This window comes from Pogoniulus pusillus, chromosome 17, assembly GCF_015220805.1.
Source record: "Pogoniulus pusillus isolate bPogPus1 chromosome 17, bPogPus1.pri, whole genome shotgun sequence".
Taxonomy (NCBI): Eukaryota; Metazoa; Chordata; class Aves; order Piciformes; family Lybiidae; genus Pogoniulus; species Pogoniulus pusillus.
This window is the reverse complement of record NC_087280.1, coordinates 8894521-8921813: the sequence shown is the minus strand read 5'-3', so window position 1 is coordinate 8921813 and position 27293 is coordinate 8894521. Positions and strand designations below refer to the sequence as shown.

The following is a 27293-nucleotide window of genomic DNA, read 5'->3' as shown; positions in this document are numbered from 1 at the left end:
CATGTGTTTTTTTGCTTTAGCAGGTAGAACAAATCTTTCTGACACAGCACTAAACAAGCACTTTTGCAAGAAACAGAAGCAGCCCCTGAGAAGGCCAAAGCCTGTCATTAGGGCCCACTGTGATAGTACAAGACACAATGCTTTTAAACTAAAAGAAGGGAGTTTTAGACTAGATATAAGGAAGAAATTTTTTATAGTGAGGGTGGTGAAACACAGGAGCAGGTTTTTCAAGGAGGCAGTAGATGCCCGACTCCTGCAAACATAAGAGGTGGGGATGGATGGGACTTTGAGCAACCTGATCTAGTTGAAGATGTCCCTGCTTATTGCATATCATTATATGATTCTGTGAAACACACTCTATCCTCTTGTAGGTGCTGTCCTCTTGGGTTTGATATGACAAGGACTGCCATGCCTTCTCTAAGGCAAGTGACACGTGGAGGTGAAATGTGTCTTGTACCATGCAGGGACTGCGGCTGCGGGTCACACAAGGCAGGGAAATACTTTGCATCCCAGCACTCTGCTCAGTGCTTAGAACCAGACAATTGGCCTGTTAGCAATCAAGTATGACTCTCCCACTGAGAAGCCCAAGTTCTTTGTTTAACTATGTACTGTGGAGTAAACCATCAGCTCCCCATGAGCTGTAAATCAAAAGTAGATCTATCCTTATGGATCCAGAACAAATACATGATTCATCTTACCTGGCTGATTTGTCCCAAACCACTACTGATTCTCCCAGAGAAAGAATCTGCATATGACTAATGGCTTTTTTTGAGGGTTAGACATTCCAAAGTTGTCTACACAAGGGAAGAGATTTCATGTTTCAGCAACCAAGAAACATTGGCTGCAGTTACTGCAAAGAATGGAACTGCAGTTCACCTTCTGAGATCTTTATAAGCAGCAGGCCTGGGAAAGAAAAAAAAAAAAAAAAAAAAGAGATGCCAACATTGCAAGTTTGAGAAGACAATAATGCAATGTCCTTTGCTGACAGACAATACACCATGTCTCAAAATTCACACTTCCTGGGCTAGTGGAGATAACATTCAGTGTGAGGCAGAGCAGTTTCAGTTTTAGGGCAGGAGTACTGGCTTCTTTGGTTCTCTGGAATCCTCTTTGTGGAAAACAACCCTGTATTATCCTCCAGAGATCAGCCAGGGCTGGTCTCCCATCTGTTCGTGGATCTGCACCTGTTTTTCATTTCACCAATAGTGGCCACATGGCTCAAGGCTGGGGGGTGGATACAAAGTAGAAAATGAATGTGTGGTTCAGGCACTGCTGTTGGATTCAGAAGTTCTGAGTTTAAATTCCAACTGTATGCTGTAAACTTGGTGAGTTTTCTCATTTCTGTCTGCCTTAACTTCGTCTGTAAAGGAGAGGAAGGAGTGATTATTATTTTGGGGCCTTCTAGTTACACATACATACACTCTTTTTTTTCCCATTCTTTGCTTGTATTTCAGCCAGCACAGAAGTCTTTACAGAAGTGGAGCTCTATAAAACACATCACTGATGTTTAGGGACATTGAACATGTCTCCCATTTCCTTTACACACTGAAAAATGGAAAAGAAGTTCCTTAGAAAAGCTGCCCAGTTTCTGCCTGTGTAAATGACAAGGCTGCTTGGACACAGGCACAGAACTGGTGTACCGGTAGATTGAGTGTTTACCTGTAGCTGGTGCAGATGTGTACTCTTTGTTGCTCTCAGGCTGAATCCCATCCTAGCTTGAGCCAGCTTCAAAGATGCACAGAGGTAGCATATACATCACTTCCTTGCCTCTCTCCTGTCTTGCACTGGACATGCTATAGATTTGGCCTTGTAAATTTTTTAGTCTTTATACTAGTTTAGCAAACAGAGGCCTGCTCATTTAATTTATTGCTTCATCAGCTTCACCCTGTGCATTTATACTCCTGTACAACAGTTTGGCTGCAGCTTGTGTTGACATCCCATAGATAGCTTGAGGTTAAATAGAGTGACTACTGTCAGATTCCATGTAAGTTCTCAGCTGGGCATGGTAATGCCATGCTGACCTTGCCAAATGCTATCAGCTTCTGCAAGGGCCCTTTAAAGTGCTCAGTGTCAGAGATTCCTTGCAACTCAGGCTTTGCAAATTCTCAACCCAGGGACCACTTGTAAAGAATCATCTCACATTTTTTTCTGTCCTGAGGATTGAGTTTATAGCTGTTCTGAGAGATGTTTTTTGCCTTGAGCCACACTCAACTTCTATTGAAAGCTCCTATGAGTTGTCATTGACTTCAGCGGAATTAGGCTTAGGCCTTTATCAGAAAGTTTACTGTTTGCTGCAGGTTTGACTTCCACATGGTATACCTGGAAGCTTTCAATTATCATATTGTCTTTGAAATGAGAAATTGACTGTTATCTCTGGGTGCTTGTTGGGCTCAAATTTGTTCTGTCAGATCACAAGTAAATTTGTGCCAAGCAAGGCTGCCATTGAGTTCTTTATGTTTGATCCTTGAATTAAAATTCGCCTGATTGTTTTGCACTTGAGACTATCACTCTTCTTGCCTGAAACTTGCAACAGTGGAAAGGTCAGGTATCTTCCATGGCTCATGGATTAAGAGTTTTGTGTCAGCTTCAGAAAACCTCAAGAGGCTTAGGATACATTGTTATTCTGAATACCACAAATTCACAGGTGCTGTGACCAGAAGAAACAATTACGATCATTGATTTTGACCTTCTGCAAGCTATGACGTACCTCCTGTAGTTTAACAATACGTAGTATAATCAGTTCTAAGTTGATTTTATTATCTGCAGGTACAAGAATTTCACTGCAGTCTAAGGTTATTTTTCCTCTGTGGTTAAAATTTGTTCTTCATCTCCTATCTGAACTTGTTTAACTTTTGCTTTGTCTCACTGGATGTTGCTCTGCTTTCAAATATGCCTATGGTAGGACTCTGTAGCTCTTTAGTATCACCCTGTAGAGTCAATCAACTTTTTACTTTTCCTTCTCAACCATCTTCAGAGTCAGGTGTGTATTTCAGAACTCCATTCATAACTCTAGTCTTGTAGTTTCAGAATTTGTATTATTCTAATTCATGCAGCTTCTGGTGACCTGAATTACCATGCTATTTTTAAATGTTGGTGTCACCTTGGATATAACCTTTGAAACTCCCTTGAAAATATCCATTTTACCCAGGAATAGAAAGATCAGACCTCAAGCTAGTAGGCAGTGCCAATATAATGCTAACACTGCAGACATTAAAGAACCAACTACTGAGATTTTTTTCCCTCTGTTTTGTTGTTTGTTTGTTTTGTTTTTTTTAATAATGGCCCATTTTAAAATTAATTATATTAGATCAGCTTTTTCATAGAATGGTATAAATTAATTTTCTAAGTAGTAGACCCAATGGCTATCAAGTCATAGAGTAACTGAAGTGGGAAGGGACCTTTGGAGGTCAGCTTGTGTAAATCCTCACTGAGAGAAAGGTGGAGTTTTAAGTTAGATCCAAGCATACTGGTAAACACAACTGTGACTACAGGAAAAGACATTCACCTTTTAAAAGCAAACATTCAGAAAGGACATGAATTACAAATGTTAGGACAGAAAAACTGCAATAAGGATGTTGCTATTATACTTTACATGTAGGATGCTAGTAAAATTAGATATTTGACAGAAATCTGTAAAGTGTTTTGGGTTTTTTTTAAATTTAAATATAAAATTCTGTTGTGCTCTTCTGGTCTTATTCTTTATTTACTACTTTCTTCTTCTTCTTCTTTTTTTTTTTACATCTGTCCTTGTCTCTTTTCATCAAATATTTATCTGCAGCAGCTGAAAGAGCCTAATTTGTTTTAATTAAAAATAAGACCACCAGGCTGGGATCACTTCTTTAGCTCTTCCATGGCTTGCACAGACAGACAGTAGATCTTGTGAGGTTTTGCTGAGGGTGGCCCAGTGACAGGCTTTCCCCCCTCCCCATATCCTTTTCTTTTATACCATGTTTATTTTTGGATAGAGAAATGTAATCAGAGCCACATTCTGGACAAAGAAACTTTTTGCAGTTAACACGCATGAGAAAGGAGGAAGATCGTGTTGTGTTCCACTTGGGGTTTCATTCTAAGAAACCATTTTCTAATTTGTGGCTTCTGGAATGGAATTATCATTGCCACAGAAACACAGGAATTGTCATAGCAATAAGGCCTGCAGCTCAGATGATACTGACATAGGCATCAAGCCCTTAAAGAAAAATTGCCCAAATTCAGTGCAGGAACATCCTACTGATTAAAAACATTTTTTTGCGAAGTTCCTCACTAGCTAATATCTGTCTTGTCCTTTTTTTTTTGCCCAGTGTTGACTTAAGAAGAGGAAAAAACAAAGAACAAAGCAGCAACCTAAAATAAATCTTTTGTGAAAGGTTAGTACTCTAAGGTCATGGTACAAACTGATGCCAGTTGCTACTAAAAGTGTGCTACAGGGTGCTTGGGATATTTTTTTTTCAGTTTTACATGTTCCAGACAAATACTTTTGGAATGCACAGGCAGACTGCTCATGGCTTCTAGAGATGGTGAGATGTCTTCTAGTCTCAGGACCCCAATTACATTGTTCAGTATCACTGACCTTTCTCAGCCATCTTGATTATCTTAGTTCTTACTAATATGAATTTTCTTTAATAAGCTTTCACATTTATTTAAGATGGAGTGGACTAGTAAGCAAATCCTGGTTTTCTTTTTTACCCCATTTTCACCTCATTCTTCATCTTAATTAGAAGGGTTAGGTGATAGGTTGGACTTGATGATACTAGAGGTCTTTTCCAACTGGTTAATTTTGTGATTCTGTGATCTTACATGAGAAGTAGAAGTTAAAACAAACCATCCCTGGGAATCATTAAATTAAAACTGTTACATCCTTACTATGAAAAAATTACCTTAAAAAGTGATCCTACCTGAATCTCCCTTAGCACTAAATTACCCTAGTGTTCTCCAATGACTAATTCAATTTAAAACAAACAGTTCTCTTTTATTTCAGACTTTACACTCTGGTAGTTGGAGTTTTCTAAATTCTGAAAAATGCTATCAGACTCAAAGCCTAACAGTAACTTGTCCACTTCTTAGTTTATTCTGTAGGCTAATCAGAAAAGTTGAGGTGATCTTAAATAGCAAAAGTTACCTCATTACAACATCTACATAGGAAAATGGGTTCAGGGAAATATTTTTTTTCCTTGTAATACACATACATCACAGTGTCGTGGTAGTCCTGATAGCCCAAAATAGGCTTTTACGTGTACTGGCTTGCCCAGACATGTTTTTCTACTCTCCTTCCTTCTGTTCTGGGGAGAAGCAACTGTGGGAATAAGGACAAAGAACCTGGAGGCACTGAGTCTAAGGACTCTGGCCTGCCCAGACTTGTCTTGGTCCTGTGGTAAATACGGCACACACACTTATCTTGTGCTTCCCTTGTGCAAAGCCTATGCTTTTCCCAGATTTGGGAAAAGCAAGCTCATGACTTCACCTAATATGGTCAATAATATCCTCAAATAGGTAGATTCTGTATTTGAGACATATAGCTAAAACTGGCACAGAATTTGAAGGGCAACATTTTCAAAAGCAGACATATACATTGAGAGCACAAATTTAAACAAAACACTGACCACTGCATGGTCCTGTACTGAGACTTACTATTTAAGTAACCTCTACAGACAATCATTCATTATATTATAGCTACAGTATTAAACCTGAGCCTTCTATGATCTTGATATTGGCCTAAAAGAAAAGAATCAATTATATAGCTTGGAATCAGAATCCAATTCTTTCCTTGCAAAATACTAAGACAGAAGACAACACTGTTACTGAATCAACTGAACAACAAAAGGGCATTCAGGATCTTTCCAGCTCAGCCACTGGATTGAGGGTGACCTTCATCAAATACCATTTCTACTTTATAAAATGTAACTGTAAGTTCTCCTTTTAGAACCATTTTAAATGAGAAAGCACTGCAAAGTACCTTAGATTTGATACCTATTGCTTGTAATGGTGAAATCAAAGTTAAACTAATTTTAGAGAGACTTTATTAACTAGGAGGATTATGAGCTTGTCAAAAACATATTCATTAAAGTCTGGGGACTGCTTGCCAGTGTCATTCTAAATTAATTGCTAATGGGTTACTCTTAAAAGTGGAGTGCAGCTGCAAGAACATCAGACTCAAAGGAAATTTGATTTTGTTTATCATTAATTTTTACTTTGTTTAGCAAAGGATTTCTAAATACCAAAGAAACCTGAAACTGCTTCTGGCAAGAATATTTTTTATTACAAAAATCTTTCTTGAATCTACATGGCAGGATTCTCACACTTACTGTAACTTTCTACACTGTTCTCTCTGTAAATCTGTGGGAATAGAAAACCCATTAGAACTATGCCTTGAATATCATTTAAGAGGCAAGGAAACCAAAAAGGCCAGTGGTACATAAAAAGTACTAACTGACATAAATTTAGCACTTTTTTTACTGAGCCCCAAACCACGTGTGGTTGGTATCATGCTCTTTGGGGATAATACTACCTGTGACAGCAATTCTGAACAGGCCAGCAATTTCTCTTGATTTCAAGGCCTCCAGTTTATAGTTATACTTAAGGGCATGGAGTGGGCATGGGAGTAGGAAGTGATTCATATCCACTTTGCCTCTACTTACAGGGTGTATATTCTAGCTTTTTGTATGAGTTTTGCTTCAATGTCTGGCATTGAACCTGAAGAATGCAGATTGAGGGCCCATGCTGGGAAAAGGTCTGCTCTACAGCTCTCTTTCTTGTCAGTGACAGGGACTCCCCTGCTCCCAGCTCTTAGACACTTAGTCAGACTGCCTTTTCAGTTTAAGCATGCAAAGGGCTTTTGCAGGTACTTTATTTTCTGTTCAACAGTAGTAAAACAGAAAAAAATGTGTCTCACTGGACATCTGTTAAGTTATTTATTTCCTTATTTTATGCTACTCAATAGTATAGGAAATCTGTATCAGTTCCTGGCTTAAACAGAAACACAGATCACTATTTTAAAGGAAGTTGGAGAGTTATGTGCTATCTCAGATAGGATTTTTTAAAATACTGTGAATTTAGTGAAAACATTTATTATTTTTGATAGAGCTCTATCATCAAACAAGGAAGTGCTCAACTGTTGTATTTTTCATTCCAGTAGTTTCAATTTGAAAATATGAAAGGTATCACTACATATAGTTCTGGTAATTGAGGTGTGTTAAACCCTGTCAGGGCTATCAGCCCATAAAGCATGGTTCTGGCCTTGTGGAAAGCAGTGACTAAAAGATCAGTTGATTTTAATAGATGCCAAAACTGATTTTTTTTTTTTTTTAACCCCAGAAAATAAGAATATGATTTACACTTTCCCATATTGATCCTTCTGTTCAGAAAGTCATAATCTTCATCATACAGGGGCACGTCAAAGTTTTGGCTTTTATGCTGTCTGCTGTCATTTCAATAGTGCAAATACTAAGTGATATGGAATATGGTGCTTTGAAGTGCTGACGACTATTCTGTTAATGGCTTGGGAATATGGCTAGCACAGCTGTCTCCATATTGCTTGTGAACACAATTCCTCTTCTGTTTGCTTCACAAAACTTGATGACAGTGTATTAGTAACAACTTTCGAAACTCTTCAGTACACTAATTAAAAGTAATCTTCCTAATACTTATGAAACCATCACAGAAAAGAGCAACACAGTATTGTTAGATTAACTGTTCCATTTGAAACATCTGGATTGTAAACCTGTAGGTTCAGAACACCACTAGAACATGCAGGACATTTCTCCCCATTATTGACATGACCAACTTCACAGCATTTTTCTTGTGAGAGGTTTGAACCAGAGCCCAAAGTTTCCCTCCTGTTTGTTAATATATTTATCATTGTGCCATTAGTTCTCTGTACACACATATACACAGCACATAGCCAGTTTCTCTTGTGGTTTTCACAGCTGTATGTGTGGTATGCTATGCATTGGACCAAGCAGGGAGAGCACTAGCAGCTGGAGAAATCTTTATCACAGAACTTTTAGGAGTGAAGTACTAGGGCTCTCCTGGAAGTGAGATAAGCTGAAACAGCAGAACAACTTTCTATATGCCACGTGTAAAAACTCTGCATTTGCTAGTGAATCTGCCATTTCACTGATAAAAAGATAAAAGCCTGTAGTCTGCCATGTTCTTCAGGACTCAGAGACACTGTTTAACCAAAGCATGGTGCTTTGACAACAGAGCATACCTTGTAAAAATGCCATTAAAAAATATAGCTGTGCTTACTGACCATAATGTACTTAAGTAATAAACAAACACTGCAAGGTGAATGCTATGCAGTGTCTGGTAGGTATCAGGATTCTTTTGGTAGCATATGGACAGGGAAGTGTAATGATTCACAGACCACACTCAGAATTACTACAGGACCATGAATGTTGTGCTCTTTCATTGAGAGAAGTTCCTTAAAATACATGTCAAAAAGAAGGTCAGAGAAAACAGCCTGTTCTCCTAGCATGAAAGTATATTTGATAAATTACTACACCAACTTATACAAACTGTGAGGTTTATAGATAGCTTGTAACTTTGGTTCATGAGAAGCTTGACTTTTCTAGATGCTCCAATTTAAGATTTCCAGGCATTCCATCTAATCTTCTAATCCAATAATCCGTAAATCCAGCAATTAAAGAATGTTTTGACAAAGCAACCTGAGGGTCATTCCTCTAATTGTATTGCACAGCTTAAGCTCATTGATTTCAAATACATAGGTTTACCCCTATAAAATATGCATGCAGTGCATTTGAGTTTACTAGATTAATAGATGCTTCTGCAGAATGCAGCCTATTCACAGCCTCAAATTGAAACTAAATGAGGATATCTTACTGCCGAAGAAGTGTTCTCCTAAGCAATTCTTTTTCCTTGCTGACAATGAATGCAGTTACACCTCTAACACTAAGTCACAATGTGAGGTCAACAATGTATTTTTTTAAATAGAATTAAATATGAAGCTTCTAGAAATACCTCTCATTGTCATGTGAACTGGATGTCTCTTTAAGTTCTGATATCTCACTGATGCAAAGTGATGATTCAAAATAAGAGACATGAAATGTTCAAGTACTCAAGCCATGAAGAGATTGGACATTTCAGTGATGTAAAGAAATTATGTTACACGTTGTTTATTTGAAATAGTAACAAAACTACTTATACATCTTCTTCTTGTGGTAGGACTGTACTTTATCAAGTATGATTAACACTCCTTCCTGCTCCCTTCCTAGACATAACTAATTCTTTCCTTTATTGACACGGCTTTCTGAGGGGTATGAAAATTAGCAGACATCTGACTAATTTCCAGGAAATTTCTTCATCATGAAGAACCTGGGAAACGTCTAGGCAGTAGTTCAGTAACTTGCTATTTGCAGTCTTGCCATTATATGCAAGGTGTCAGCACTGCTGGACCAAATCTATACAGCACAGGTTCCCATACTGGCCTCCAGAAAAAGGTCCCTGGGACCAAGACCCACACATAGTTCTTTCCTTGTGCTCCACTTCATGTCCTGATTTGTTCTATTTGTCTATCTGTAACGATTCTGACAGAGAATCTTAGGACTGCAGAACAGAACAAACTGAAGGACAAATCAGCAACTTGACTACTAATCTCTGAAATGCCCAGTAGCTGGTGCTGGTGTATGGCTGCATTTCAAACAATGAACAGAATGAGGAAAAGGTGAGGGGAAAGACAGATTATCAGACCTAGATGATACCCAGCCTATTGTTTCTTTCTTCAACTGAAGCTGCAGATTGCTGAGGATGGAGACTGGTAAATGACTTTAGAATAGGGGAAAAAAACTACACAGCAGGCCTGGAGGAAGTGGGAGAGGAATTCAAAAGATCTGTGCTATTTGATAACGTGAGAGAAAGTTGGAGCACAGAGGGTTTGCTCCTGAAGCTGAAAGAGAAACTAAATGATGCATTGAACCTATTGCAGCAGAAACCTGTAAAAGAATTGTGGGATTATTTAGGTTGGAGAAGACCCTTAAGATTATTGAGTCCAACTGAGTTGTCTTTTCAGAATTCTAAACGACTCAAGTTAACTACGAAGCCTGCACTATCACAGAGTGATACAATGTGTGTCTCCAGTAAAAAGTACTAGATTGCTAGTGGAACAATCTTTGTGAGTTCTGTTGACCTTCAACCTGGTAAGAAGATAGAATGTTTAAAAGCACAGAAATAGACAAGAGTGTTTTGTTCAAGTGGAACCTTTGTAATAGCAAGACCATGTCTGTGTGACCATGTCTGTTTGTTTGTTGTGGGGATTTAGGAGGATAGTGAACAACACAATTACAAGAGACAAAGATACTAATCTTTTGTGTTGTCCCAACAATCTAGGGGAACTGAATTCTCACTGGCTACCTGGAGTTCATTTTTGTCAATGCGCTCTCAATTCTCCACCAAATTGTGGCCATGCCTACATTTTCCTTTCATATTTATGTTGGACAGGAATCCATCTCTGTAGTGTTTGGTCATTTTTTGATGCATCTATTACCAGACCACATCCAGCTTTTCCAATGTTCACAACATAATTATTAAAAATACAGAGTGGAGTGATATTGTTCAAGTGACCACATTGCATCTTTCCTCTTTTCCTAGTGATCTCATATAATGCCACTGACTTACAGTTTTTGCATTGATATTTTATTAATTGTTTTCACAATCTTTTAGCCAGAAGATATGACCATAACAATTAACCTCTTATATTTATTGTATGGGCTGAGGTTAAGGCCTTGGGTCAGTAGAATTTTGTCTAAATGTGCTTATTAGCATCAAACATTCCTCATTCTAAACAGGTGTTGCTATGCACCTGCTATGTTAATTCATATTAGGTTATTAAAATCAAAATGTCAGACTAGAAATAGAGCATTCTATTTCTATCATAGAGCTGTGATCTGCTACAAGACATCAAAAATAGAATGATTATGAAGTCTGATATGGCTACTGGTGTAACATCTAAATTTAGACTATTCTTTCTGTGTAAAGTTTTTAGGTGATATCTTCAGCAGAGGTAACTGGCACCGAAGCCAACAAGGCCTTTTATAGGTCTTGGAGAGCAAATGAGTGTGCTGCAATAACTACTGAAATGATCATTTGTGCCTTTTTATCTATGGTGGGGGGTTGGAACTAAGTGATCTTTGAGGTCCCTTCCAACCTAAGCTATTCTATGTGTGAGGCACTGAAATGTATCCTTTCTGCCCAAATTCTCCCAGTGAGAACTTGATAGGCTTTGAATTTTGTCTCTGCCAACAGGAGTATCATGCACTTTTTTAATTATAAAGTGGGGGATACAGTTAGCCAAATGGACACTTCACACACTGATCAGGTGTTAATCCAAGAAGTACCAAGTGCCTGCTACAATTCTATCTTGCAATGCTGCTGACACTCTGCACTGTGTCCCTGAATGTGAGACACCAATATTTAAGAAAGATGAAAAAGAAAACATTGCTTATCAGTAGGCATGGACCAAACTGTTTCTCAGAAATCAGATGACCTGAAACTCTGATATAGAAACTCTAAGCCTTCAGAAACAACAACAAAAAAAAAAGTTTGCATTGATTTTCATAATTTAAACAGCACAGGAGTTGAGAATTTTAAAGGTTTAAGATGAGCAAAGAAGACTTTCCAAAAGTACAGAAAACCCAAAACTTGGTACCCAACAGACACTTAACTGCAATAAAAAAAAAAGTAATGAAATACAAATGTCAAAGTACATACAGAAGAATATTCCATGAGTATCCAAATTACATAGTGAAAGAGATCTTCTTTCCAAGTCCAGAAATTTATTAGTACACAGATGGTCTAGAATTCAGTGGAAGCAAAAGTATCACATCATAATTTAGTTGTTTAACATACTCTGTGTTTGTATAAACTATGAGTAGACCTAGCATTATTGCAATATGGTGCTTGAGAAATCAGGCACTTGGGTCAGAAAATACAGAAGTCAACTCACAATCATAATTCTCCCCGTTTCTTGCCTACACATGAAAATAAGAGATCAGATGTTTTTCTAACTTATTTTGCCTGCCTGAGTGCACCAATACTATTTAATAGCCCTGACCAGGCTTACCTGGGGTCTCTGACCACAGGCCCTAAGGCTTCAGTCAGTGCCCAAGTTATGATTCAGATGTGTCTGTGCTTGGTTGTGGAATCTGCTGCTCTGACTTCAAAGCTTCATCTCAGCTCTGCCTGTTGCTATGGTTCTGATGATTCCTGGGCTGCCCCTCACCTGCAAACTGCCTGCCTGCCTCGATGTTGTCCCTGTCTTGCCACTGCAAGCTTCCCGATATTTGGACATTTTCTTAACCTCTACTGTCTCCCCTAAACCCTCCCTTCTCTCTTGCTCTGGCACTGTGTGATAGGCCACTGCCTGGTGAGGCTTCGGCCACACTGGTTGTGTTTGGCTTCTTCAGCAGGAGACAGCCCTTACTGCACTCTGACCACTTATACTTTTATGTTACCATTTATATTTTTTTAAACCATTTTCTCAGCAAGACTTGCAGTCTAAGCCTGCATTCAGAGTTTGTGGTTATAGATCACTGGTTAAGAGATGAAAATAAATCATAAAAATCTTACAACTACTGCAACAGTATGATAACATAATACTAAAGAATTACACATTAAAACAAATGTCTTTAGGTAAAAAGTAACCTCAGTATTTTTGAGAATATTTTGTGAGTGATACTTGCTACAAGACTTCACAATACCATTTTTATTGGCATCCTAACAGTTACCTATCTTTGTTTTGTAAAATTGTTTTTTAAAATCTGCATTTCAGTTATGAAATCTGAGATTTCTTTTAGTGAAAAGAAAATTAATTGTTTGGAGGCTGTTTATAAGCTTGGGTTAAAAATACAGGAGTGTTACATCTCTGCTATTAGTTTTTCTAAGACAAATAGTTCTATACAAAATATCAACAAAAGGCTGGAGCAGATTTAGACTGACAAAGCATTGCACACTTCTCAAAAGCATTCTCACAGACAATGTATTTACCTTGCACAGCCAAGGAAACTTTAAGTACTTAAGAATGGAGGGTGTGGAAATTGTAACCTGTTGTATGTTAGTGAAGTATAGCTAGAAAGCAACACTCAGTGACTCTGGCATTGGCAGTGTGAAAGCTCAGGCCAGTACCTAAACAATTTCTATCCTACTAAAGTAGTACTTGCCAGTTTCAAGATGAAATCATAATAATGTCTTCAGAGCTGTAAAAATCTGAAGACAGAGACTAGGAGGGGAAAAAAAGGAAGAAAAAAAAGGCATCAGAGGGAAAAAAATTGGTCTTTTGAAGTTTTATATGTAAGGAAAGACCTGGATTTGTGCCTTTAAAGCAAACCTTCCTGACATTACAAATCAGAAAAAAAACCTCACTGTGGTCAAAAGCCACATTGCATATACTTATCTATGAGAGGAAGGGGGAGGGAGATCACTCCACAAGCAGGAAATGGCTTCCAGGTGTCTCCCTACTCCATTGCAGGACTTGATCAGTACAATCCAGTGATGTCAGGTTTAGTAGTCCCAGCTGTCTTGCTTCTTCTCAGGGATTTGGACTAATTGTGCATTATCACAGCCCTTCTCCCAGTGACACACCTGTATTTGAACCCCTTACAGGCTGTGGGTAATTGAAAAAGTTGCAAATAGGCTTTCTCAGTCAAGTATGAACATGTGGAAATAAGCAGATATGTATCTATGTCTACATCTGTGTATGCACTCATGCCTATGTTTGAATTCAAACAACATCAGTGTTTGGACCTGGACAACAAAATTGGCAATTCTGCTGCTTGATGTGGTATAGAACCAAGTAAATGAATGTGGTGTCCTTTTTCCATCCTGGCACTCCATACAGCTAGTGAAGGAGGAGGAAAAGATCTGTTCCATTTATTCTACCTTAGTGTTATCTTCTTTTTTTTTTTTTTTTCTCTCTCTCATCCTCTCACCCCTTTTTTTCCAGCTGTGGAAACACTTCCTTGTTAGGCATTATTTTTTCATTGTGCAGATTTGGTAGCTCTCAAAAGCCTCATTCCAGCTTGTTAGTTAAGAATATAACAAAAAGGCTTTATTATATTTATAAACTATATGTATATAGTTTACATAGCTAACACAGGAAGGAAAGTTTTAGCAGTAATCCTTGAAACTTTCTCTTTTGGTCTTTTCCTCATGCAAAAGTTTGAACCTGTAGCATTAAGCAGACAGGTTCTACTATGTTATTTACATCCATATGAAACAATGTCATGATGCAGTAGAAATGAGCTCTTTTATTTGGCAATGCAATTGTACTCCAAGCTACCTAACTTTGCTGTTTTCCAGTTAACTGTTGCTGAATATGGCAAGAAAACTTAGGAAGCAGGCACTTCTTTATTTTGGTGCTGGACACATAAGTGTACCAAAGCCAGTAAAATTCAGAAAAGATCTGCTTATATCTCATATATAATCATCATCTTTCTAAGAAGTGATTAGCATATTCATATGAGCTCATGGAATTAATTACATATGTAAATCTTGTGCATGCATGCTCATTATATACTGTGGGGGTCGCTTGGGGCATTCATCCTATTTCTCCTTATGGTCTTTAGCTAAATTTCTTTGCACATGCTCTCTAGGCGGTCTGATAGAGTTGATAAGACAGACTGACTGCAGAGAGAGTTTAAACCAGATTTATCTTCTTAATTTCCTCTTTCTAAAGCCCACAGTTACAATTTCTTATTGTTTACAAAGTTAATGCTTCTTAGTTTACACAATACTGTGAGGATTACATATTCCTAAATGTTTCTAAATTAGTAAAGTATCATAATCAGAAAATATCTACTATTCATCAGGGAATGTGGTATCTTAGGGGGAAAGGGAATAATAAAGATAACCAAAAGTGATTTTATTTTTATTGAATATATGGCACCACAAATTAGAGAGTATTTACTTGACTACAGAAGCAATGAATATTTCTGTTCTCAATGCCAATGAAAGCTTCTCCATTGCTTCTCAAGAGACAGTGTTTTCACTGTGTCCTCTGGAGGATCACTTTGAGCAAAATTCCTAAGGTCTGCATTTAAGTATATAATTTTTAGTATTTATTTTTAAATGAATGAAAGTATAGCAGTTCTTTAGCCTGGAAAAGACTGTACAGAATGATAGTTTTCTCAAGATATAGTAGCAGATCTTTGTGCAAAATGATCAACAGGTTAATGAGAAATTTAATGCTTACATGTAAGTAGTTTAAAAATCAGTAAATCTATCTTAGCAAAAAGCAGTCTGATCTGCAGGATTTGCATCATATTTTCATGTCAGTGCAAAAAATAAGACTGATGGCATAATACCAACCATCAACACCCATGTTTGGACTACATCTCCAAGTTGTGTCATGGCAATTGTTACAAGCCTGTATTGTTGAACTTATAAACAATTATTTAACATGATGTATTAAGCACATTATATTAAATATATAAGGAGTCAAGCAACCACCTTCTCTTCCATCACTGTGTTTTCTGACAGTAACAAACACCCTGATGATACAATGTGCCTACATAATAGTATGCTGAGTACACCAGCACTATATTTTCAGTCAATGATTTTCTGAAGCTCTGAGACATTACCACATCAGAATAGGTCATGCTTTTGTTTTACTGTTTAACTACAGCTCACAATATTGTAACTTTTAGTCTTTCATTTCTCACCATGTGAAAAAATTTTAAAAACTTGAAGCTGTAATCCATCAATCCTACTGGCAAGAGGAAAACTATATGACTCTGTATATCCAAAGTTTTATTACTTACTTTTTGCCTAACTGCTTAGCTTCTTCCCAGATCTGACTGTTTCAAAATTAAGCATACTACTCCTGCACCATATGTTCAGATGTGTCAAGGGAGAAGAGAGTTGTTTTTCAATTGGCTCACTGTCTTTTAATGAGGCAAGAGACTTGTGACCTCAGTGCATGGTGGCTGATAAATGGTAGGATGTACCCACACATATGCACAGTAAACCTGCAAACACAAATGAGTTGTGGGTAATCTCTAGCCTTTATTAGGGAGAGGCAATCTTGTGGGTAAACACTTAGGCAGAAAGCTAATGCTTAATAGTATGTGATTTTAAACTGCCAGCGCAGAAGCCTGTCAACATTTATTTCCAGGTTCTTTGATCCTCTTTATTAATTTCCTGTCTTGCTTTCGTCTTAACCAACTCACAGAAAGGTCTGATTTTCTTTTGTTGACAAATACACTTTTTTTTTCCCCTTCAGATCCATTTACATTTCTCAAGGATCTGAACAAGTTAAGAATAGTTTGTGCTGCAGAAAGCAAAGTATGCTCTTAAAAAGTTATGTAACTTATACGGAATAATATCACATGCTAGTCCATTATGCTAGGATCTGATCAGATAAGTAAGCTTTGCATTCATTAAAGGCTTTAATCTTGATTACACTCAGGGCAGCTTCTAAACAACTCTAGAGTTTTCTTCTAAAGAATCTTCCGTGCTCTGGTCCAGAATTTTTTCAAATAACTAATACTTTTTTGTTGAGAAATCAAAAGCAAAAAAAAAATCCCCTCTGTTTTCAAAAATAACAGGGTGATGACAGAAAAACTTCCCCTTGGCTCTCAGCTGGGAGTTATAAATACCCAAAAGCTAAATCCTAGTCCCGAATGGTTATTTTATTTTATTTCCCCAAGATCTCTTTTCTGGAGATGTATTTGAGCCTTAGTTCTCTTGCTTGCATTGCTACAGAACTGATGAAAGTCTGAGATCTCAATCAAAGGCTTAACAAAACAATAATCCTCTATTGCCCTAATTCTTCTCAGAAACATCTCCCTCTGACAAGAACAATCCTTAAGCTTTTACATCTTTTTTCTGCTTATAATTACTTTCCTAATTAAAGGAATTGTTTCCTTCCCAAGTCTGAAGAACATTATATTTATGCGAAAGCATCTCCCAGGCTCTTTAGCTCCCCACTTATGGACACTATGACAGTGATAATACTCCATCACACACAAATTCCAAATTCCTTTCAAAAGAAACAGAGGAATTCAGTAACACTATTCACAATCAGCCTAATTCCACCTACACAAAAATCAAAATAGCAGGAATAATCATGAATCACTCAAATTTCATGCTTATTACAATTGCTAACTCTCAAGGACAAGCTTGCAATTTAAAAATAATTCTTTCTCAAATATATTTATTTGATATACTTCCATACCAATCCTGAACAAGTATTTAAATACCATATTTAACAGGAATTAGAATCAGAATGTGTGAATGCAGCAGAATTAGAATTAGGTGAGTATTAGGCATTGAGTAGGGAATGTAAACAGCTTTCTATGCCTGAGGATTTAAATTGTTTTCAACTCAGCAGCTGCTCATCTTTATAGGCGAGAGAGGCTCCATTTCAGGAAGGTAGTTAGGCAGGAATAGAATCAGCAGCTTCAACTATTATGCCCACCTAAGTTGGACATAAGCTAAAATGTCATCCTAACTAGGTTTCAGTCATAATACATTTACTTGCCAGTCAATTTTAGTGTGCTAACTGATGACAAGCTGCAACAAAATTTGGGAAGGTCATGAAGAACCTGTGAGAGCAGATGAATTTTAGTCCAGCCAAATACAAAATAATTCCTACTGAATTAGATTATTATTTAGTATGGTTTGGAAGAGCATTGGAATTAAATTTGTTAGTGCCTTTAGACTAAGTGGCTCTTATACCATGTAGCCAGCAGGCATGACTACACCTGATTTGACACTCTTCATAAGTGAACAGAAATAGCTGTTTAAACAGCTGAATGTCTCTCCCTATGCCTGTGAATATAATTATTTAAATCTGAGAGGAGTAGTTGAAACTAGAGTAATGATTTCTTTTGCACTTATCAGTAACCAAGCTTAGAGAGACTGCCACCAACTCCAACAAGCTCTTAAATTATCTCCCCTAGATACGGAAATGTGGGAATAGGCCATTTTTCCTAATTCATATTCACATGTCAGTAAGGCTATCAAAGAAAAAGTCCAGAAGTTGAGAGTTAATAAAAAGATTTTGGAGAGAATTCCATGTAGCAGATTTGTGAAAACTTGTGCTACTGAGCTGAGCTGTAAGATCACAAGGTTATGTAAAGTGATATCACTGCAAATGTATTTAGTGCTGTCCTACTGAATAAGAAGACAGCATACAATAAAAAAGATCAAATAAAAAAATACAGGTTTACAAAATTATCTCTTTCCCTCATCTAGGTAACTAAATGCAACAGAAAAGTAATTAACTTAATGAGATTAAAAATATGACCAAATAGTTAAATGAATTACAGTATTTTCTTATTAAATTCACTAGGCCAAATAACTGTCTTCCCCAGAAAAAATACTTGGTTCGATTAGAAAGAAAGTTTCTGCACGCTTTGGACATATCTCATATTTTTAATTGAAAGTAAGACATGTTCAGGGGGGAAAAATACTCCGAGGGTGCCCTTCTCCTTTTAACAATTAATTACATCTAAGACTGTCTCTGAAAATCCTTGAATGCATGGGTTTACAACCTAGAATTCAAAGGGCTTTTTATATGGTAGATGATACTTCTTTTGACATCTGAAGATGAATGGGTTGGTTTTGTTGACACTGTTACTGGTCACAGTTCTGCAAGGGAGTTATATTTCTGACTAAAGTTTGCTATGTCTCACTAATGATGAACATAGATGTCTATGCTCTAAGAAGACCTAAACGAAGCACCACCCCAGTAGCTTGTATAGTTTCATTGGTATACATTTGGAATATAGAGAAACTAGAGAAAGTATTTATCTTTCTTGTAGTCTGAGTTTGACAAGTGCCAGAGCTAGCAGGTTGAGAGAAGAAACCCATGCATCTGGACAAGCAACAGGATCAGATGTTGCTTGTCAGTTCAGCACAGAGAAGTGCTGAACTGATTGAAAATGAACAAAATCTGTGAAACAGATATGATCTTTTGAAGACCCAGAACAGACCAGCAGAAACACCAGAGCAGAGAGGCTGTGCTAAAAACTCCAAGTGCAAACTTACTGCATCATCATCAGTCACGGCAATGGCAAAACTCTGTGCATAACAACAAATAAACTGATTGGGCAAAATAAACTCAGCTGCTTCGCAGGTCCACATGCAAACTTGGAGGAAGCTGAAATGCACAGCAGAGCCAGCTGGCTGTTCCTGAGGGAAGGCATGCTGCCAGGCAGCTGTGACAGGGGCAGGCAGACTCATAGCCACCCCTTGATGACCTGGGCTACCCTGGAAGTGACATTCTTTATTGGGAAGTGAGAAGTTGAATACACTTTGTGCAAATAGCCATAGATTTGTTAATCATTATCTAAAGTTATCTATACCACAAGTGTCCCACAGTCTGTTGTTTGTACTCCAAAGTAATCAAGAACTGAAGAATGTCTCAATAAGATACAAGAAGAGTTTTAATTCATTTTTCCCCTAGAGAGAAGTTTGAAATTTAACTAGAGTTTTGAGAAATGGCTATCTTGCAAAAAAGAATTATAGATATTGAGACTGATCCTCTTTGTTATCAATTTAGAACTATAACTTTTGTACCTCTGTTGTGATTTGGTTTTGTTTGTTGGGTTGTTTAAAAATTTTCTAATATGATTGTTTATTTTCGAGTCATTTAATGCCTCCATTAGTTCTCTAGTTGCACATAAGTTAAAAAAAAAAACGGGTTTGGATGTGGCTTTAAGGACATGTTTCATCACAAAAGGCGGCTGTCGCAGCCACTGCATAAGCACAGGTCAGCACATTTGCAAAACGAGTTATTTGTCTTTCTTCAAAGATTCAGTCAAGTGTTAGAAGACACAGAAGTGCAAACACTGTCAGCTGCCCCTGCTATTGTAACAAAACTAAACAAATATTTTCATTGTACTCTGAAAAATAAACATCACTGACTCCCCTACCACTCTCACATTTTGGTATGGGATACTGAAAAACAGGCAAGCACAAAATATGTATTAGGATGCCATGTCTTCTCACATTCCTGGATTTCAGAATGGAAAATATGAGTGTTTCCATTTTTTTTTTTTTTTCACTCCAGTGAAAATAATTATTTTTTTTTCCTATCCAGAGTGTCTGCACCTGGGGCCTAAATGAAGGGAAGTAGGTAAATAATTCCAAGTAATTAATGGAATAGCTCAGAGGGACCACAGAAGGAAAGGGGAGTTTCTCCAGTTTAAATGTTTGCATTCATGCTTTGCCTAGAGCAAAACAAGCTATCTGTCTTCTGGTTTGCATTTTCCCAATGAAAGCTTCCATTTGTCTTATTGTCATTCCAACATGTGCATCATTTAGAGCTTTCACTCCTTGAAATATGCAAGCAGTGTACAATGCATTTCTAGAGTATGCTTAAATAGTGAACTAGTAAAGGCGGATTCAATTTGGAATGTGTTGGGTAATTTTTCTAAGTGGCTACAGGCTAGAGGTTTTGATACTGTGGTGCTTTGAAGTGCAGTGGAATCTCCAACACAGCATAAAGTGCAGTGCCACTTTCCACACCTGAGAGAAAGACAGTCCACCACAGAAATTATCAGAGTTGACAGGTTATGTCCATATTGCCCATTATCAAAGACTGAAGAAAGTGTGATGGATCTTGAGTTCCATCCCTGTTTCTAGCATTCTATTCCTTTAATGTGAGCTGTAGAGAAATGAAAGTCTCCAAAATACATTTTGGAGTTTGATACCCATCTTTTCTTACATAGTGGTGTAGGAAGAGATTTATCTGTTTTATCTAATAACTAAGAATGAACAGAGGATTAGTGATCAAAGGAAGCCTGTGATCAAGTCTTGACTCTTACTGAGGGTATTAGATCTATATTTCTAACTTCTTAAGAACCTCAGTATAAGGTATGTTTATGTGAGACACTTCTAGTTTTTCCTGTGGAACTGAAAATGCTGCCTATCAGAAATACTGTGACAGAGAATTAAATATTACGTTATCTTAATAGTTAGTATGCTCAAGAAGGTTCAGGGAAGCTTAGATTTCTAAATCCTAAGGAAGGAAAGACTTATGATACAAACTCCTTGTCTTCAGCCTGTTGCTGTGTTCCCCTGTTATTCTGATGACTCACATCACTGCTCTTCAGACAGCATCATTTCTTCTATTCAGGATACTGGTCTAATTCATGGGGATAATTTTGCCAGGTCTTGCAAAGACAGCAGTCTGCAGTCACAGTCCTAGGTAAAGTCCTCTTTGTATGATATAGTATAAAAACACATTAAAGGACATGCCCTAACCTGCAAGTTGATACGTTGATGAATTTGCAGCGGAAACTGGAGATGGGAAGAGGCCAAGTTCATCTCATTAGAAGCCAGCAAACATCTGTTAAGTTTGGTCTGTGCTTAAAACATTTCCTAATGCAGTGTTCTTGGCAAGGTCTCCCTAGAATAGATGATGCTGAACTTTGCCAAAAAAGCTCAGAGGGCTTCCCCAGACAAAACAGGCTGTACTGACTTCCATGCTCTAAACTGAGCCTACAGTAGAGCTGTTACGAAAGTGCAGCAAAGAGTCATAGTCTTTGTGACACTCTAATACATGTAATAAATAACCTCTGCACACCTGGTCTAAAGTAGAGTTAGTCTTATGTGATGTCTGAATCTCAGATGAGTGACCACTGGGCAAAGTCTTGCTGCCGGAGGTCATGTCTAAGAGTACCTTCTCAGGATAAGCACACATTCAGGATAAGAAGCAGAATATTTTCTGTTAGAAAAAGTTTAGATCCAGAAAACTCTGCCTCTGCAGCGTATGTGTAGTTTTACAAATTGAGCGTATGTTACAATATAGACTTTTTTTGACACAGTTGTATCAAAGCTCACACCTCATCACATCCAGAACTAACACAGCAGTGCTCACAGAAGCCTATAGCCTAGCTGTGTTTTCACAAAAAAGAACTTGACCTCAGAAATGTGAACTCTCCTCACACTGCTGTCACATGGGCTTATTGCTCTAACATGGGCTCTGATTACTATAACAAAATTAGTATCTTTCTGAGGTGAGGTTTATAGAACCTACCCTCTCTGGAAACTGGTAAGATTTCTCAGACATAGAATTAACTCAATAATTTCTTGACTGTATTGACAGGAACACATAATGTTATACTAAAAAAAACCAACATTGTATGGTTGAGGAGAAAATATAGCAAGATGAAGTTTTATTTAGTCTGTTGTATCTAGGATTTTTTTTTACCCCTGCTAATTCAGTTACAGATGTATAAAAAAACAGATAGCTTTGGAATATGGTGGAGCAATCAAGCAAACTACAAATGAACCAAAGTTATAATAAAGTTAACTCCCTCACAACAGAACTTCAGACAGCACAGTGGAAGCATTAACTTCATGCAACTAAAGAATTTTGGTGAATATTTAAATTACTTCTTTGGAACAATAAGCTCTTTTCCAACTCTGAATGGCCTTGGAACTAAAAATATGCTCTATCTAGTATTTCTTTCAACTTGTTTTGAACAGCATCACTATATTTCTCAGAAGATACTATCACTGTTTGGCAGAAATGTACTTGCAAAAATAAACTGAATCCAGAAATGTTTCCAGAGATGTATTTGGATACAAATGTGGATAGTCATTCTTGCCCATATCCAAAATAAAACACACTAACTGTACAACAACTTTCTTTGCTAAATATAAACATCTTAACGTTAATAAGCTCTACAGAAAGAGAAACTGATGGCCAAATTTGATTACCATCACATTTTAAGAGCACCCTCTACAGTCATAAAATGCTATGTAACCAGGAAAATCTTTTCCACCTAAAGAAAACAGTATTAACTGAAAACTGAAGTTGAGTTCATCTGCACAATGTCAAATATATATGAACATACCTCTGTGAGTACTTTAAGCCCCAGTAAAGATGAGCAGACTTCAAATGAGTGCCAAAGATAGAAGAACTTAGTTCATCACTGAAGCCTCCATATTTGAACATTTAAAATACCTTAAGTACTTTGGGCTGACTCATAATTAGGTTCCAAACTTCTTCTTTTCAGACAATGGATGGTTGTAGGATCTGAAATAGAAATCCATACAAGACAGTATTTGTTATTTTCAAAAGAAACCAATGAATAAACCACAGTTAAGGTCATGATGAACTAGTTTCTCTGAGTTAATTTATTCATCATGAAATAGTCAAGATACTGAAGGTGAATCAGGAGTGATTCACCTTTAAAGCAGAAGAATCACTATCTTTGTAAGTTGATCCTTATACTTTCTTACATAGGAGCTTATTGAAACATCTATACTCTTCTAAAATACTCCTTAACAAAACTATTTAAATTATATTATCCTCAACTGATTAATAAAAAATGGGTAGAGATAGAAATAATCTAAAGAATGTTACACATAATCCTTTTTCCTGGTCTTTCTCTTTTTTTCCAAGCTACTCAGATGTTTGCAAAAACATCAGAACGGTTAACATTGTGGTAGACACCAGATGGTGCTATTGCACAACTACACATGAACGTATACTGGCCAACATACTAAATGTAAGAGAAAAGTTTCGGATCAGATACTGCTTTAGACTTACATAGGCGTGGAAATATTTCCTTATTTTTCTCCAAAATTAGGAAAAAAAACCCCAAAACAACCGCAAAGGAAAACTCAATAATTGAGTTAACCATGCATGTCTATGGTGGTGGGGGGAGGAAGAAGTTAATTATTTTTACATGGAATAGTGATGATTTTATCTTTGTTCCAAAAGTGGCCCTGGTCTAGAAGCAAGACTTCTTACCATTTCAGTGTGAACCAGGAGCCTAAATTCTTTCTTATGTATTGATCTTAGTTCTTACCAAAGACACACACGGAGAAAGATGCAATGTCTGCAAATCCTTATGTGACTAAAAGGATTGATAGATAGGTTGAACTAAACTTGTTCTGCTATATTTCTAGTCACCAGTGCATTTCAAAATATGAAAATGATTTTGTTCTTGTATTCTGTCTTCCTTCGTATGCTAGATGTGTTAAATTACCTGCACACCCCAAACCAAGATAATCTTTGATATAGATTGCAAAAAGAAGAAAGCTACTTAAAGTAAACCAATTTTTAAAAGATATATTTCTGAGACAGAATATATTTTATCTCAATGATGTAATCTTTGGATGACAGTCTTAATTTTCTGCATTACCTTGCCATGATATATATATTTTGTTTCAGAATAACACATTCTGGGGTTTTGTTTGTTTGTGGGTTTTTTGTTGTTTTGTTGCTGTTGGTTTTGTTTCTTGTTGATTTTTTTTTTTTTTTTTTTTTGGTGCACTGTTACGTCTTTTGTCTATTTCAGTTGTAAAGCATTTGCTGGTCTTTATCTCCATGGAGTTCTATAATGCCTAGTACAATGTCATAATACTGAGAGTGGCATTATAAAACATCTGGTAAGAGATGGTAACACCTGGTAATGTGAAATTTCACCAAATAACCCAAATCCTCCTCTGAAAGCAAATCTACACCACAGTAAATTTAGTATTTAAAACAACATTCTATGATAGTAGAAGTGGTGTGATTTTTATAAAAGTGTACTTTCTTATGCTCAAGTACTTCAAAAGTACTTTAATTTTGTGGAAATGGTCAAGACAGCGACACCATTTTACAGATACAATCTAAAAATCAATTTCAAAGACGTTCTGCTTAAAAGAAAATGTTTTGAGAAGTCAGTGGAAACAATGGTAGAGACTAGAAAGAAGACATGAATTTTGAAGTCTATTTCTTGAACTAATAAACAGAAGTGTCTACTCAATGCATTACTTAATATGGTAATATCAAGGAAAATATTATTTCTTAAACAACAGACAACTAGTATTTTTTAAATAATTTGAGAAAATTTGTAATATATATTATAAAAGATGAGACGTAAACTATTTCAAAGTAATTATATCCTGTGAGAAAGACTTCCTATTTTTGACCCTTTCCACTGTGATTATTGGATTGGATCAGATCCTTTCCTGCAAGGAAATTGGGGACAGTGTCACAGTTCAGTTGAATGTGTAGTTGAAGAGAGATATTGCTAAGAGCCAGGCATAGCACGAAAATCCCGAGATTTCAACACAGTCTGACTCAATGCCAAAGGACAGCTGAATTTAGAGAGTTCTGATCAGTGCTCAAGGTATGTTGAAGTAGGTGGCACTTGGACTTAATCTACAGGACACGCTGCTAGGGCATTTCTGTTTGTTTTTGCTTTAGCTGCAGACTCCATTTTGCATTGTTTCACAACTGCCTGATAATAAGCTGCCTGGACAGAGAGGGATTAATCACAGTGTTGAGCCAATTTTGTAAACAAGGAACAAGCCTTCACTCAAAGCAGAGGAAGAGGAAAGTGGATGAGCAGTGGGAAAGGAAGTGGTAACCTGCACTGAGATTGGTATCTGTGCATGACCCAACTCATCTGGTCACGAGTCTAGTTTCAGCTTATTGCTGTGTTTGTATACATTGCTTTAAAAAAATCCTACCTCACTGGATAATCTGCTATTTTTGCAGTACTCCAACTGGACTATGGCTTTCAGTGAACACAGACTTAATGTAGCAATACCAAGCACATCTAAAACTCATGTTCAGAATATGCCAAAAATTGACCAAATTTTTAAGTACAATTGTTTATGTACAGTTTAAGCTCATTAAGTGTAAGATGAAGCCATGAGTCAAAATCTATTCAGAACTCTCCTTTACAATGTGGGATGTTCACAGCCAATATAAAAGTTATATAATTGTGCTGGTTCTATTTTTTTTTCTTCCCTTTAATTAAAAAAAAGGTATAATAAAATAAAGGGAAAAAATACATAAATGCCTTTTCCCTATTATCATATGAAACAATTTTTTTGAGACTGAATTGAGAACAACGGTTTTCTAAGTAGCATAATGCTGACCATGCCAGGTAGCAACTGAATTGTCTTTGAACTTGTTACCTGATAGGTAACAAAAAATAAAAAAATATTTTAAAAAATACATATAGACTAGGTAACTAATAGTCATCATAGCCTAGGTGTTTTAGCAATAAATTAATATTTCACATTTGGTTTCTGCTTTGCTTCTCAATGCAATGGAAATGTATTATTGTATAACAATGATTAACATTTGTTTTAATTAACCTCTAACAATAATCTGAAAATTATAAGTGTATACACCTCTTTAATGCAAGGCTGAACAAACTGCCAACATATTTCTTCACACTTGTATAAAAGCACAGCCATATACACATGAAAACTTTGTTATACAGCTCATGTAACTCCCAGAGAGACAAGGAAGTTTAATTACTTTGGTTTTGGTTGTTTTGGGGTTTTTTTTGATTCCTTGTTTCTCAGTTTTCCAAGTTAGAGGACAAGGAGGGGAAGGGTGTGTGTGTGTAAACTTCATTTACTTTATGAAAACTACAAGGAAAGGAGCTAAGCAAATTATATTTTTTCTTACTTAACTCCAAGATTAGTCATGGCCTTTGGTTATGCGAAAAAATGTACATGAAAAGTAAATGTTAGATGGCAAAATATGTAAAAGATCCAAGATAGCAGCACAAGTTTGTGCTGTTGGGTCTTATGAGTATTTTTCTGACAAGTTATCTTAAAACCAACAGCACAAAACTCAGAACATCTATGACTTCCCTCTCAGCAGCCATTCTAAGGGAGAATTTATGACATTATGTAGAGGTGTATTTTTTCCACGACAGAACTATCTATAGCTCATCACACCCAGCCTTCCATTCTTTCAGCAAAGAAAAACATTGTTAGTTATCTGCAAACACCTCAGTAGATGCCCCTTTAGAACTCTTTCTAACTTACCCAATTCCCTCAGTTTATACTTCATTCTACCAATTAATCATCAGTATACTGTTTTATCACAAGGCATTGTTGTCAATCACTACTTGTCTCCTTGCTTTGCCTTTGATTGTTTCTTGCATATGTCAATAGATCTTTAGAACATTGACATGGAATAATACTGAAGTACATATTTTTTTAAAATTATCAGAATGCACTTCAAGTTTTTATAACATGTTTTTAATGTATTTATGTGACTTTTTTTTTTTTTTTTTTTTTTTTTTTTACCCTGGCACACAACCTAAACCTGGATACAGTACCTCAGAGTGTCAATACTGATGCTGTTTTGGGACCGCTTCTGGTGGAATCTCTTCTGTTTATACATTCTGATTAAGATAAGGGCATTCTCTAGAGAAAAGCCATACAATGGCACTCAATTCCACATAATCGTGTCTGCTGACCAGGCTTGTTTCCACAGACATATAACAAGTAGCGAAGCAGCTCTAACAGAAATTTGAGCAGTGACTTCCAGAAGGAGCTGGACTTGAAGACGATGTGCCCCTATCCAC

At 36.8% G+C, this 27293-nt stretch overlaps 1 long non-coding RNA gene across 1 annotated transcript; it reads left to right on the top strand.

Annotated features, from left to right (window-relative positions):
- Positions 1 to 1236: 1236 nt before the first annotated feature.
- On the top strand, positions 1237 to 27293 carry LOC135182926 (uncharacterized). Its single transcript, XR_010305352.1, has 3 exons — positions 1237 to 1325; positions 4299 to 4364; positions 27203 to 27293. It is a non-coding gene; the product is annotated as an uncharacterized LOC135182926 (long non-coding RNA).